The 16,529-nt window shown below is 38.2% G+C and overlaps 1 long non-coding RNA gene across 1 annotated transcript in view; it reads right to left on the bottom strand.

Annotated features, from left to right (window-relative positions):
- Positions 1 to 205: 205 nt before the first annotated feature.
- The window catches only part of LOC136688455 (uncharacterized), a 41,691-nt gene continuing 25,367 nt past the window's right edge, over positions 206 to 16,529 (bottom strand). The window contains exon 4 of the long non-coding RNA XR_010801151.1: positions 206 to 551. This is a non-coding gene — a long non-coding RNA (uncharacterized lncRNA). The remainder of the gene's footprint in view (positions 552 to 16,529) is intronic.

The raw sequence follows: 16,529 nt of genomic DNA on the forward strand, positions 1-16,529 counted from the left end.
CTTCATGTTCAGAAACGTTTCATTATTTAAAACACCATTCCAAGAATCATGAGCACTGGGACACAGGGGTTACAACACAAGCAGAGAAGCTAATCCCAGACAATAGACATCTTGTCAAAACCCAGACATAAAGAAACAAACAACAAAATCAAGACACAACCAGAAAAACAGAATTGTAGATGCATTCCAAACAACACAGGGGAATTAATATTTCTGCAAAACGAATGTTGTTTTCTGTTGGAAAACTACAGAAAGACCTCAATAAATAACAGAAGCCAATGTGTTTACAATCAATACAGTACATAAGGTCCAATCAAAAACCGTCTGATCCAACTCTCAAAGGCTGACACCATGATCAGGACAATAAAAAAAAATTGGTCCGTGACACCTGCAACCAGGTACTTTACGTAGCTAAACGCTACTGCTGTTGTTTCCAAAACTGACTGTTCTTGCAACATCACAGGTTACATTTGGTGGAGGTAAGGGGTGTAGGGAAGTTTCAATTGTAGTGGAAAACCAACCACGTACAGATTCCACTGGCCATTGCTTTTCTGTGGAAATTATACAAATAGAATTACACACCATACATAAAGTCTTACAAAGCTGTGATATGTCAAATATGTCACATGAGTTAACAATCCCCCGTACAATTCAATCCAGAACTGTAAATTCACTGGGGCTAGTGGAATTGGAATAATATAAGGCTCGGGATGTGAAGCAGTGCTTTGCCTGCAGCTGCTTCACCTGTGCTTAGAATCCAGTAATGAAGCTGTAGACTGTGGAGTATCAGCTGGATGTCCAATGATTAAAGTACTGCTCACTTCCCTGGGCCCAAGCTTTCTGCATTACAAACTGAACAGCTCTAAACAGTGTATCTTTCTGTTGTGTTATCTGATGGGAAGTCTACAGGACAGCAGCCATCTGGTGAAGAATCTGTAAAATGTTCAGTTCAATGGGTTTTATCAAACTTTTAGAATGCCTTTCATACTTTTAAGCTGAAGAATTTGATTGATCTATGCAGCAGTTTGTTGGTAGTACAAAAAAACTTTAGTTTATCTCAGGCAATGCTTCAGTGTATGGGGACATGACAATGCATGTAAACCTTAAGAAATCAGTGACTATAATGTGAATTATCATGTATTAGTGCTAACTGCTAAAATATTACTTTGTAACTAGCATTTTCTAAAGTTCTTCTAAGGGAATCTCATTTTCTAATTCCACCATCTTGTTTTCTGTGTTATCTTGCCCCTTGGAACTGAGTTACAGGGTCTAGTAGTAAAACCTTCCCTTAAGAAATGGGACGACCCTTCAACAGCCTGACACAATGTCAGAACACAGAAAGAGCAGTGTTCCAGCTGTACAATGCTGTCTGTCTGCAGTGGTACCTGAGAGGCATTTCTGGTCTTAAATGTAGCTAAATTTAGGGCATCATGCTTTATATACCATATATTATGGCCCACTCATCTCTGTAATATGAAGCAAAATTAATTAATTAATTTATTTATTTTGGAGGGAAATTCCAGTTCCACCTTAAATTTTGCAGTAGCCACAGGCACTAGAATGCAATTCCTTTGCTAGTTTTAGCAGTTTTAGCCCCTGAAAAATCTCAGTTCCAATGAGTGTATGGCCCTCTACTCTGGCCCCATCCCTCTTGACATTCACCTAATGCTCTAATTAAGTCTTATCAAATATGTACCTGCTATTCACTCTCATTATTGTGATTATCAGTAAATTGCTTTCAATGATATACATGTACATGAGCATGAAGCTAATGATATTTAATAATATCTGTTAATTCATAAAAGTTATAGTTTTCCTTTAAAGTGTTGTGCATATGAACTGAACCTCAAATACATGTCAGTGGCTGCCATGGCCTTATGTTTAGAGAAGCAGGCTTGGGACTGGAAGGTCCTGGGTTAGCTTCCCTCCACTCTCAGGAAAATCGGGGGAGAGAGAGAGAGAGAGAGAGAGAGAGAGAGAGAGAGAGAGAGAGAGAGACCACAGCCATGGATGGGTTTAATGTGGAGGCATGCTTCAAGTTTCCAGATCTTTGTTTTTGATCTTGGTCTTGACTTTGACCACTTTGGTTTGAATAAGGCTTAATAAGGAACTTTTAATGTAGTTACTATTAATATTTAGAAATCATGGTTAACTCAGATTTAAATATAAAACTGAAGAAGTTGTATTCAGGGCAATGGCCTTGATAATGAAATAGCCATTTATGAACAGACGAGATGGTACTCCGTATCAGCGCACAGTGGCAGGGTAATAGTTTGGAAGGAAAAAGAAATGATTGACCTTGTGATGTAAATAACAAAACAAGACTGCAGTCCTGATTAAAAGATATGCGTAATTAACATTGTTGTCAGAACATCCTCTCAAATTTTTTGTACCAAGGACATAGATGTTCCCCATGCACTTTTGGAAGTTTAATCATAGCAGTGAATAAATTGGCTGGAGCTATGAGACAGATCCAGTATCAGGCCCTAATCTTTTTGTAAATCTGTTACACGCAGAAACCAAAGAGGCATTTGCGTGATGAGCATAGAATTCAACCGTTCCTGTTTTCACAACAAAATACAGCAAAAACATATCATTTCAAATAAACAACTAAATCCGTCTGCTATCTGGAAAGTTGGTGTTTTTTTTTTCTTCAGTGTTTGATTATCTTTCCCTGCTATTATCCAACCCCCCTCAACTGCTCCTGTTCGATGACACAGTTGCTATGGAGATGGTTTAGTCTGCCCACTTTCACGTTGCCTCTTGGACGGCTTGCTGCCTCAGTAATCCAGTTACAGCACATGACTGCATTCTGTCAGAAGCGCGCCAAAGACACTCAGTAAAGTGCCATTGCACTAATGAATAGCTCGTGGCTCAGATGTGCATGCAAAAGATGCTCCAAACTTACAGAAAACTGCTGCCATCTCTCATTTCCTTCTGTGTAAGATCAAAATAAAAGCCTTGGGGGCATTCTGGATAAACACGAACACATATCATAAACATACAGCCACATCCAGTCCTTTTGGGAAACACTTTTTTCCTCATTTTTAATGACAGATACAACAGCATTCAGTAGGATTCTGTTGGAGGGAAGGTCTTTTATTTTTTTTTTTTAAGAAGTTATGCAGAAAACCAATGGAAAACAGCATAAACCACAAGGTTGCAATTTCCCCCTTTGCAAAGTAATTCCAGGACATTATCTCAGCGGGAGCATGGAGATGTTCAAGGACTTTCACCTGTTTATGCCCAGCACTAAACAGACACAGCTACTTCTGCACATTTTTAGAATATTTTTCTGAAGCCTTCATATCCTGGTAGTGCACACTTAAGACATGTTGTACAGAAGGGTATGTTATTTAGAATAAACTTGGGGACTGAGTGCATTAAAACTTACTGGAGAAGCAATATTCGAAATCCTCGACGTTGAGTCACTCACTAGGTGCAATGTAGGAACGGACTGGGCTTCAGTCCATCAAAGGGCACAATGAACCCTTCATTCATTCATTCATTTTCTGTAACTGTTTCATCCTGGTCAGGACCATGGTGAGTTTCCCATATTTTAGAGTTGTAACTTCACACATTTCAGAGTGCATTTTCCTGGTACTTACAGTGAAACGGTATTAAGTTATATATTTTTAATCTTTATTTAATCTATATATCTTTAATCACACAATAATGAGGTGTGCAGGGATTTATACAGATATTTTTACCACAAGATAAGTGTGGTTCTTCTGTTCTTACTTTGTGAGGAAAGAAGATTTCCAATGCAAGTGTGGTGGTAAGATGTGTTTACATTGTGCTATTGAGGAATTTTAATAATTACCGGCATGATTCATTGAGAATAGTCAGTGGCAGGGGCATTATAAGTGGGTATAACTGGATATATATATATATATATATATATATATATATATACACACAATACACACAGCACAATATATACACAGCATTAAATAATTTATATATATATATATTAATTATTTAATGCTTTCCATAAGCTGTTTTTCCTGCCTTGCATTTACTTTTATTAAACACCATTTTGAAAGAAAGTAGGTCCATAATTTTATGGTTGAAGTGTGTGTTCATTCATTCATTCATTATCTGTAACTGCTTATCCAGTTCAGTGTCGCGGTGGGTCCAGAGCCTACCTGGAATCACTGGGCGCAAGGCAGGAATACACCCTGGAGGGGGCGCCAGTCCTTCAACAGGGCAACTCACACACACACACACACACATTCACTCACACCTACTGACACTTTTGAGTCGCCAATCCACCTAGGCAAGGAAAGGCAAGTTTATTTATAGAGCACCTTTCATACAGAAGCAATTCAAAGTGCTGTACAAAAAGACCAATGTGTGTTTTTGGACTGTGAGAGAAAACCCATGCAGACAACACACCAACAGTCACCCAGAGCAGGAATCAAACCCACAACCTCCAGGTCCCAGGAGCTGTGTGACTGCGACACTACCTGCTGCACACACAAGTGTGTGTTATATTTTTTAACTTGTGGACATAAAACACCAAAATCCACTTATTTCTGTGTTATATTGTGAGCAGGTTTTGTGCAGTTGTGTGTGTATTGTGTGTGTGTGTGTTTTAAATGTGTGTTAGTCTTAGTTAGTTAGATATGTGTGAATTACAGATACTAATTTTTGTAGAACATATGTTCTTTGTTGAATATAATTAGCTTAAATATGCAACTGCAATATATTTTCTAACCATTTTTAAGCACTTTGTGGAGGTATGTTGAGTAGCATTATGAATTGTATGTGCTTTCTCTTATTTTATTATTATTACCATTAATTTCTATTAACGTGGCATGAAAAAAATGATTTTCTCTTTGTTATGGCTTGCAGGGAAAAGATGAGGCAGACGTAAATGCAAGGAAAATCTTAAATTAATGCAAACAAATGTAAACACAAAACACAATCTGAAAACAAGCACGAGTGGCAGAAAACAACAAACTAGGAAATACTGAACAGAAAATAACCATGAACAGATGTAGGCAAATGCAAAACACAAAGATATAGAATCACTGAGCTAAACACACAAAAGCAAACATCTACACACAAGGAGAACACCTGGAAGAGATAATGAGTGGGCAGGGCCACAAAGGAGGCACAGGTGGAAACACTAACGAGAGGGCGGAGCTACAGCTGAGACAAGGGACCAAAACAAACAGATAAACAGACATAGGATAGTAGGACAGCATGAGGCAGGGCAAGAGTGTGACACTCTTGTGCTCTTTTAGGAAAATGCCATTTTAAAAGATGCATGACGGATGGAAATGAATCCTTTGTGCACTTTGTGCAGGCCGGGCAAATAAATGCTCATTTACACTACTCCGATGTGTGGGTGTCTTCAATCTAATGGCTGAGCAAAGCATGAAAAACATGTATTTATGGAGTAAGAACGGGGAACAGTGGTACACTACTTAATCCAGCATACTCTCTGTTGCTTCTGTGTATTTACAGAGTAAGCACAGGGGAACAGTGGTACACAACATAAACCAGCTCGCTCCCTGTTGTTTCCATGCATTTACAGAGTAAGGACTGTAGAATAGCACTTACTTTGAGGTTTCTGTGCATCAGTGAATAAAAACGTTTCTTTAAACATTTGCTTTTCTTTTTATTCTATATTAAAATACATAAATATATTACAATGTTTTACTGTATTTTAATCATTCAATGACAATACAAGGCTTCCATAGCTGTGCACTTGAGAAGTAAGTTTTCTTCTAGTCGACCTGTCTGTTATGAGCTACTGCTGAGAGAAAATGTCTAAAGTACAGAGCCAATTCTCAGCATTATGTGAGATCACTCCTAGTCCTCTTTTGCCTTTGCTGTACAAACATTTAAGAACAAGTAGGAACTGGAAAGTATTTTCAATGTACTGATTAAAACAGAGTTATGGGATTATGCTTTACACTCTCACAAAAAAACCCTAAAATATAGTAGAGGAATATTATTGATCAATAAAGGTACAAACTGTGTAAATTTGCCTTCAAAAGGTACAACAACGATTTTAAAGTCCAGTTTTAATGTCCAAATTTTAATGTCCTGTTCCCTAAAGGTACATTAAATTCTTTTCTACAGAAGGGGAAATTAATATTTGTAATCTTTCATTTTAAAATGTGTATAAAAAAAACAATCATGGAGATTAAATGGAGCATATAAAATCAACACAATATTAAAATCTACAATTATAATAGAATATGGTACAATTATGTTCCAGAATTAAAGGTATGAAAATGTACCCTTGAGGGTACCACCACAGTGACAGCAAAAGGTAAGTACACTTTAGAAGTACACTTTAAAACATGGGAAAGTACACCCCCAAATGCAGGAAGATACAATGTAAAACAAAATCAAATCCACTTTGATATGATGCCTGTATTTTGAAGTGTTCCCGAATATGAACAACTAGTCTGACTTTCTACAAACACAGTTCCAAACAATCCCATCTGCCCATTACTCTTCAGAATACAGTTCCAATGCCCCAGAGCCCAATGTTGGGGTGCTTTATAACTCTCTATCTATAATTTTAAGCTCAGTGACCATAGTCTCATGTGCTGTGGCTGCAAAACTCTCCATTCTATTGGCAGTACTTCTAGCTGAACACCTGTTAGAAGGGGGTGCTTTGTTCATTCATGCATTCATACATTCATTCATTCATCTGTAACTGCTTCATCCTGATGGAGTACCTGGAATTACTGGACACAGTCAACCTACGTCGATCTACCTACAAACGAATATTTGGTTTGTGGGAGGAACCTGAAGCACCTGGAGGGAACCCACACAGACACAGGAAGAACACTCCAAACTCCTCATACTCAGTGTCTAAAGGCATGGATTGATTCCCAGACTCTGTGTGTAAACAACACTAACCAGAGTGCCACCATGTCACCTCCGTCTTCATTAATATATCTTTTTTTAATTCACTCTATAAAATTATATCTACAAACTTCTGGACATGTAGTATAGATGATCAAGAAAAGTGGAGAAGATCCACCACAGGTCAGAACACAGTGGTTAATCTGGAGGCAGTAGTGAGAAAGGTATAAGGCATCTGGCCCTGGGCACATTACATGAGATCATCCTGACCTGAGAGCAGCTGATTAATTCAGCTCAGCAGCAGAGGTCAAAGCATGCTGTATGAATCTCTATGGTAATTTTAAGTGGGTGGGGGCAAGGAGAGGTGCTGGTGGAGGGGGTAATGGTATCACTGTCTCACTAATCCAGGGCTGTTAAGGAGAATATTGAATATAGATCTGCATAATGAAATTTCGTTTTTATTTTTAGTTTTTTAAAAAAAAAAAAAAAAAGCTTAGGCAGCAGAGGCTATCGTAAGAAACACTTAAAATGCAGGAGATATTCCCCTGAGTGCCAAAGGACACTAATGAACGTTAATCCTCCCAAATTGTTTTTCCTCCCTCAACTGCAGAATTGATAAGGCAGCCACTGGATAATAGCAGCCCTCAAGGTAGTAAATGCGAGGAAAGCAATCACAGCAGATTCATACCATGTCCTCATCTCTTATTTGTTGATGGAAGGAGGCAACTGGTGATGATATTACTTAAAATGCAGAGGGAGTAAAAGTAGGGATGCATAAGAGAGGAAATAATAAAGGGAAACATTTCCATTAATGAGGCTAAGCAGCCTAAGCATCACCTCTATCACTTTACGCGAAAACTTTATGGACATCGTTGATGTGCTTTGACACATTCATGCATGGAGATGACTATATAGTGTAGTTCATAATGCCAAGGCACCACCACTACAACCACCACAGTGCTGAGACACAGGGGTGTGAGATGAGGTCTGAGTAGATTGCCTGGGGCTCATGGCTTTGGCTGGGGTTGGATCGCTCCTGAGAGGATTTATCTGAAGTCCCCGGTTACATCATTACAACCAGACAAAACCTCTTCTGCCTGCCTGCTCCTTCAGTTCCTCCCTGCTTACCACTAGTATTGACCCCATGGCATCTACTGAGTGATTAACCAGGGAAAGGGTTGAAGGAGAAGCAGAATAAAAAGGGCGTTTTGTTTCCTCCTCAGAGATCAAACAGTGGGATATGTTCCTGGTGTTCAAAGGTGAGGCCTTCTTACAGCCAAGACCTTAATACAGCTGCAAGTCTCAAAGACCACTACATAAGCTCTTTTTAAACTTCATCCCTGGTGTCAAACATCATGAAACACAGCAAATTTGAAGGATGTTGGACAATGTTTCTAGTAATAAATCACACAGCTTTCTGAAATCTGAATTTCCAAAAGATTCATTGACCCACACCTGCATGGTCTCAATGTGAATTTGTACATCAGACCATTCCCAAGATTCATACAATGTGTATGAAACATAGTTCACCCTCATGGATGTACACCTGAATTTTTAATGCCTGCCCATCATAGAAGAACAGCTCTGAACCTGCTTCCACAGGCTGGTCTCAAGGTGAATTCGTACATATTTTACTACAAGACCATTCCATGAATTCATATTTGTATATAATTGGCACTTATATAATGTGTATTATTTATATATTTCAGAATGTAGACATGGATTCCTGGCTTTCCAACATGAAAAATCAGCCTTTAAACCTCACCTAACCCAAACACTATGAAACCCGAAACCTAGCTATAACCCTAAAATTAACAGTAAACATAACACTAAGATGTAAGAGGCTGAAACAGCAGTGTTTTGTGCTTGTTTAGTGTTCTTACTAACATCAGACCTTGAACATAAGCCTAATCATAATGCTAACCCAAGCCCTAAATCTAACCCCAACCCCAAAACTCCAAAATGTTAAAATCAAAACAAAAAAGCCCAGTGTTTTAAATCTGTGCATTTCTCTCACAGATTACAGCAGTGTTTTTGTGTCTCTTCTTCAAATAAATAACAGAGTTTGTGTGTATTTAGGGAAACCAGTACACAGGAGCTTATATAGTCATTGTAAAATAACAATGAATTATAATAAATCAAAGCGTACACCATTATGAATATCTTTTTCATTCATTCATTCATTCATTATCTGTAAGCGCTTATACATTTCAAGGTCACGGTGGGTCCAGAGCCTACCTGGAATCATTGGGCACAAGGCAGGAATACACCCTGGAGGGGGCGCCAGTCCTTCACAGGGCATCATGAATATCTTGAGTTCTCTATTTTAGTAATATGTGGTAGTATCTGGAGATCTGGAGACCTCCAACAATAACCACAGTCCTAAATTTGACCTTAAACTTAAATTTAATGTCAAAAGATTTGCTTGTATAACATTCTCAAACACATGTATATAGCACTACTTCTATAAATCTTATCAGGCTACATACCAGACATTTGCATGGATTCAGAGAGACAGCACCACCAATGGACAAGAGCACACCTAGTGAAAAATAACCATGACCCATAAATCAAAGTGTACAAATGTTATGAACATATGGGATGTGACTTTTCATCTTATATGTGCTCATTTTTGAATATTGTGTTCTCACGCCACAAATAAAGCAAAGATTATTTTAGATAAATGTAGAAATATGGTGACACAAACAGGAAAAAGCCCGCTAACGATGGCTGATGAACTCTGAAAAGCTTGCTCTGCTATCTACCCACTGAACTGACAAGAATGTTCAGTCAGAAGGTCACTTCTCTCTGCCGTTTCACAAGGCTACCAACGAACAAGGTTTTTTCTAATCTTGACATCACAACAGTTTTAAAGGAAAAAAACTAATTCTTTTCAGGCAAGAAATGTTGCAGTTTTCAAAGCAGATAAATGATCATTCTCTATTATTTAGGTTTGATTTACTAGATTTGTACTCAATTTGGAGTATGTATAGAATGCTGTGGACCACCAGGTAAACTGTTCATCAAGTACAAGTTATATTTAATCATAAGGAATTAAAGGGACTATACCGTACATTGCTTGACAGACTAAATTTGTTGCAACTTCACAATATTTATTTTAATCACATTTTGCCTTAATGTTTGGCCATCATCTTATATTGGTAAATAAAGAGTCATACCACAAACATGAGATTTTATCATTGTCCTTCTAGGATTTAATAATGTATTCAATCCTATTCCATTAATTTCATCACTTTCCTTACTTAGAAACATCTTTGCAGTTAACATGGGCTATGTCTTTCTGCAAGATTGTTAAAGAAATGGCAAGTTACTCACTCCATCTTATAGGATTAAAAATCAACACATTCATCAGTGCAGTAATGATCCAATAAAATATTCTTAAGATCCACCTACCAACGTGTGTTTTTTTTTTGTTTTGTTTTGTTTTTGGACCGTGGGAAGAAACCCATGTGGACACAGGGAGAACACACCAAACTCCTCACAAACTTGAACCCACAACATCCAGGTCCCTGGAGCTGTGTGACTGCGACACTACCTGCTGCGCCACCATGCCACTTTTCTTAAGAATGTAATTATTTACATCCTACCTGAGATTCTTTTTTGGCCAGGGAGTTTATTTTATTTCAGTCTTAGAAGTTGGTTGCATATTTTGATTTCAAAATTCTGTTATTAACGTATAAACCCCTTAATGGGCTCACTCCTAAATACCTTCAAGATATTATTTCCTATTCCACGATTAGTAAGATCACAGATAACAGGGCATTTAATAGTTCCCAGAATTCAGAAGGCCTCAGCTGGGGGAAGAGCTTTTTCTTATAAAGCCCCCCAACTCTGAAATGATCTTCCAGAAAATGTTCGGGGCTCAGACAGTCGCAATCTTCAAATCTAGGCTAAAAACTCATTTGTTTAGTTTAGCTTTCGGTAGTTAATGCTCCCCCAAAGATAAAGGCGGCAGATCTGGGGGGTCCATGGACACAGGGAATTATAGTAAACTGAGACACTGCTGCTGTCATCCCGCTGGTTCACGCGATCACTCAGGTTTGACTACGGTGGCGTGGAGGGATGCCAGTGTTTCAGGATGCTCCTGTGTCTTTTTCCCCCCATCTAGTTCTCTCCTTTTAGTTAAAGTTGTGATAGTGAGATCTCTGGAAAGTCATTAGCCATACTGGAAATGTTCACATTTTCTTCTTTACATTCACCCAAACAGATCAAAACGAATTCTATTCCTCTACCTTTTTTCGTGTAAACGACCGCCCACCTGTCCGGCTGGACACTGATGGATGACTGTTGAGCTCCTGCTCCACACTTCGGACCAGCTGCCCACGTTCCAGCCACTACAAATTGCCTTGGAGCTGCCCACCCTACACTGAATTTTTATGGACTCCCAACTTTTATTACCAATAGATTGACCAGAGGAGAATGGGTCCCTCCCTTGTGAGCCTTAGTTCCTCCCAAGGTTTCTTCCTCAGCCCTGAGGCACTTGCCACTGTCACACTTGGCTTGCTCACCTGGGGAATTTTTACATTCTTTACATTTTTACATTTCATGTCAAAACCTTGTCATGACAGTTGGAAAAAGCACTATACAAATAAATTTGATTTGATTGAGTCAATGATGCTGAAGCCTGATCTCCATGGTGTCCAGTCCAGGTTCTTTGTTTGATTAGCATTTGTTTTTTTTTTATTTGTTTTGTTTTGTTTGTTTAATCTCAGTAATGTCGTCTTCACAGATTCCACATGTTTTCAGACCTGTACTTTCAGCACTGATTTGTTGTTTCAAATATGAAACATATTTTCATATTGAAACAGAAAAACATGTGGAGTTATTTATCTGGCTATGATGGTATTGCATGTTTGAGTCATATTCTCTATGGATCTAGAGAATAAGAGAAGATTATCACCTCCGCAAACTGTACAACTTGCACACTTGACGCAATTCCCACAAAGTTGCTCAAAGAAGTACTACCAGCTATTATTGATCCTCTTTTAACTATAGTAAACTCATCGCTTAGTCTGGGCCATGTACCCAAAGCTTTTAAACTAGCAGTTATTAAACCTATGATCAAGAAACCAAATCTTGATGCTAGTACACTGTCTAATTACAGGCCTATTTCTAATTTGCCATTTCTGTCTAAGATCTTAGAAAGAGCTGTGGCCCAACAACTTAGTTCATATCTACATAAGAATCATATATATGAAAAATTCCAATCTGGATTCAGGCAACATCATAGTACAGAGACAGCTCTAGTCAAGATAACAAATGATCTTCTTCTTGCCTCTGATCAAGGCCACGTATCCCTGTTGGTGCTTCTTGACCTAAGCGCAGCCTTCGATACAATAGACCACAATATTCTCATAGAAAGGTTAGAAAACATGGTTGGAATCACAGGGACAGCCCTATTATGGTTCAAATCTTACTTAACGAAACGTTATCAATTCGTAAAAGTAAACAATCTAACTTCAAATTATTCTAAAGTAAGATTTGGAATTCCACAAGGCTCTATTTTAGGACCATTATTATTTACATTATACATGTTACCGCTAGGCACAGTTATAAGAAACCATGACATTAACTTTCACTGTTACGCAGACGACACACAATTGTATATTTCAGCCAAGCCCGATGACAAACACAGATTAAAGAAAATAGAGGACTGTGTAAAAGACGTGAAAGGCTGGATGTTGCGTCACTTCCTCCTTCTAAACAGCAACAAAACAGAGGTCCTGCTTTTGGGTCCAAAAGTGACAAGAAATAAATTATCAGATTTAATTTTAAATCTAGCTAACTTTCCAGTTAAACCTGGTTCAGCAGCAAAAAATCTTGGTGTCATAATTGACCCGGATTTATCATTTGATCAACACATAGGTAGTATCACTAGGACAGCTTTTTTACATCTTCGCAATATTGCTAAGATTAGAAATGCCTTATCCCTCCAGGACGCAGAAACATTAGTACATGCCTTTATTACTTCAAGGCTTGACTACTGTAACGCACTACTGTCAGGATGCACCAGCAGCAATTTAAGAAAACTTCAACTAGTTCAAAATGCTGCAGCTAGGGTCCTCACTAAAACTAGAAAATTTGAACATATCAGCCCAGTTTTATCATCACTTCATTGGCTGCCTGTTAAATTCCGCATTGACTACAAAATTTTGTTATTAACATATAAAGCTCTACATGGGCTTGCTCCTGAATATCTTCAAGATACAATTTCCTATTATGAGCCTCCACGTTCACTCAGATCACAGAATACTGGATTTTTAAATGTTCCCAGAATTCAGAAGGCCTCAGCTGGGGGAAGAGCCTTTTCTTATAAAGCCCCCCAACTCTGGAATGATCTTCCAAAAAATGTTCGGGACTCAGACACAGTCGCAATCTTCAAATGTAGGCTAAAAACTCATTTGTTTAGTTTATCATTTGGTAGCTAATGCTCCCCCATAGATAAAGGCGGCAGATCCGGGGGGTCCATGGACACAGGGAATTATAGTAAACTGAGACGCTGGTGCTGTCGTCCCGCCGCTTCTCGCGATCACTCAGGTTTGTTGACGGTGGAGCGGAGGGATGCCAGTGTTTCAGGATGCTCCCGTGTCTGTGTGTCCTCCTGGTTCTCTCCTTTTAGTTAATGCTGTCATAGTCAGATCTGCCGGAGTCATTAGCCACACTCTGGAAATTTTTATATTTTCTACTTTACAAACACAAAACAGTTCAAAACTAATTCCATCCCTTTACATCTTTCCGAGTAAACGACTGCCCACCTGTCTGTCTGGACACTGATGGATGACTGTCGAGATCCTCCTCCACGCTTCAGACCAGCTGCCCACGCTCCAGCAACCACCAAGTGCCTTGAAGCTGTCCCTACACTGAAGTTCTCATGGACTACTATCATCACCAGTAGATTGACCAGAGGAGGATGGGTCACCCCTTGTGAGCCTTGGTTCCTCCCAAGGTTTCTTCCTCAGCTGGGGGAGTTTTTCCTTGCCACTGTCGCCCCTGGCTTGCTCACTTGAGGGTTTTACATTTGTCTTTACATTTCATGTCAAATCTTGTCTTACTGGAATTCTGTGAAGCTGCTTTGTGACAACATCAGTTGTGAAAAGCGCTATATAAATAAATTTGATTTGATTTGATTGATCTATGAATCATGGTTAAACTGCAGATTTGTAAACTTGATATTCTTAGACAATAATTTCATTTTGCAAGTGTACTATGTTAGATCTAATCTCCTTAGACATATCTCTGGAAAAGCAAATAACTGACCTTAGCCATTTTGATTTAAAATTTAATAAACGGGAAAGACGATTTCCCCCCCCCCCACAGTTTAGTATTGGTCCTCTGTACACTGTCAGAAAAAGATGTCCTGTGCAGATACATTGTGGTTCTCTTAAGATACACACAGTGTGAAAATCCCTTCAGAATGTTCATCAGGGTTATTTTAGTCCAAGTGTCCCATTCTCTTGTCTAGAAGGAAAGTTAAATATGAGTATCCTAAATAGAAAACCAAAAAAAGACTGGAGTTGAAACTGGATTTATGAAATCAGTTAAATAAAGATTGATGTTCCTGAATTAAAGGTGCTAAGAGTTACAATTTAAGGTCTCACCTCAGTGACAGTGCAAGGTACCATCACATTGACATTTTACTCTGAGAATGTATGGTTATTTGGTGCACAATTTAACTCAACAAATGATTTGGTAACATGTTTTCATTAATTTCCCATTAACTAATGATTAATAGCTATGAACAAGTCATTATCGCATCAGAATTTAAATGCTAAATGTTTACAAATGACACTGTATGTAATTACCAAGGCCTGTATTGATATTTACAAATGTTAACAAATTGAAAATGAACAGATCACTATTTAATGAGTATTTTAAAACTAACAAATGATTATTGATGACATGTTGTCAATGCATGCATTAGTATTTACAAATATGTTAACAACTAATAAATGTTTATAAAGAACAGTTCACAGTTGCCAAGGTGTGCATACCTAATTTGTGGTGGTGCTACAAGTGTATAACACATAACAGTGTTGCTGCAGTTCTACAAACCTCAGACACACAGCTAAGCTGAGAGTGGTCTAACACACAAAGATATTCCTGTGTTCCAGCAAGTTAGATTTGCCCAATAAAGTGACAGTAAGTTTGCCTTATGGCTAGCTATTCAGGTAGCAACTTTGAGTAAAGTCCAAAATCTTGCTAAAAATGTCCATCAAAAAAAGTATTCTTTAGTTCAGCTCTCTCCCTCTTTGGTCCATGTAAGTGAAGCCGTTTCCTCTGTGTCACTGTATAAGAAATGGTCCACAAACCACAAAATGAATTTGACTTTCTTATTGCATTTCAAATGTATCGTGTCTCAGAATCATAACATAGCTCTTGCCACTTAAACTGTGAATGCTTGGAAGAGAAGGCTTGTTTTGGGCAGTCAGGTGTACAGCAACAAGAAAAAAGACCTCATTGAAAAATGCAGCCATGAAAACAGGCCTTTTCTCTTTGAATAGAAATGATCCATCACCTTTGTTCACTATTCTGAGGTAGCCATTCTCCAAATCTCATTTGAAGTGCTTTGATAGATGAGAGCAGTCATCCAAGAAAGCCTCAGCTCTCCTGGGATCCCAGAGCTATCAAAAACGTCAAATCCACTAATTCTCCAGTTTAGCTCCTTCATATCTCACAAGCCTCATTTCTTCATTTACCAACGACAGTAATTGTTTCATCTGCCTAACGATGAAGGAACGATGGACAGCTCTCTGGTTTTTACGTGAATAAACACAAAGCTGAAGTCAAAAAGAATTGAACAATCGCAAGACTTTAGAAACATTAATCATTCCAATGGCTGAAGACAGATTCTTTCTCTTTCCTGGGTCTCATAAGTTTGGTGAGGAATGACAACGAGGTCTGAGAAGAAAGCGGGTGATCAGGAATTCAATATTATGGACTTATTACTTTAAAGTCATTAAAACATCTTGTCTTTTGAAGTATGAGGTTTGTAGTCTATAGTGTAAGATGTATACCTGAATTCTTATAATCTAAAACCTATAACACAATGGGCAAAGACCTACGAGGACAGTGGATTACCACTAAACACATTTAGTTTTAATCTCCCCAGGCTTATCAAGTTTGCGCAGCGCTTATTCATTTTTACATGACTCTTCAAAAGAGTTACTGCTGTTAAGACGGAAATATGCCAACTTTTAGTTTTAGTTGTAGCTCAAAACGTAGGAATGTTTTTGTGGCATCACAAAATGAAGTAATTCAAAGCAAGTTGTTTTTCAACTGGGGAGAGAATGGTAAATTTGAAACCTTTAACTATGCTTACACATGCCATCAAAATCTTTCATTTAAAATGCAAGGACTTTATGTTATGTGCCTTTTAAGAATGTCAAAATCAGATTTTCAGTTTACTGAGTACTGCTACATGAATCCAGAGCTACACTACGACTATGAAGTAGTCTCCAGAAACAACATAAAACAAGTCACAGATACACTGTATATTTCTTTGTTCACCTGCTGAATTTTTAATACTGTATCTAAAAATATACCTTTCAATCAGTGTCATTGTCCATGGAAAAGAAGCTTACGTGGGATGATTAAACACTACAGATATTTGTAAGAGGTACGGTGAATTAATGTCATTTTGAAATTAATAGAAATATTCTAAAGATGAAATGTTT

This window comes from Hoplias malabaricus, chromosome 1 (genome assembly GCF_029633855.1).
Source record: "Hoplias malabaricus isolate fHopMal1 chromosome 1, fHopMal1.hap1, whole genome shotgun sequence".
Lineage (NCBI taxonomy): Eukaryota > Metazoa > Chordata > Actinopteri > Characiformes > Erythrinidae > Hoplias > Hoplias malabaricus.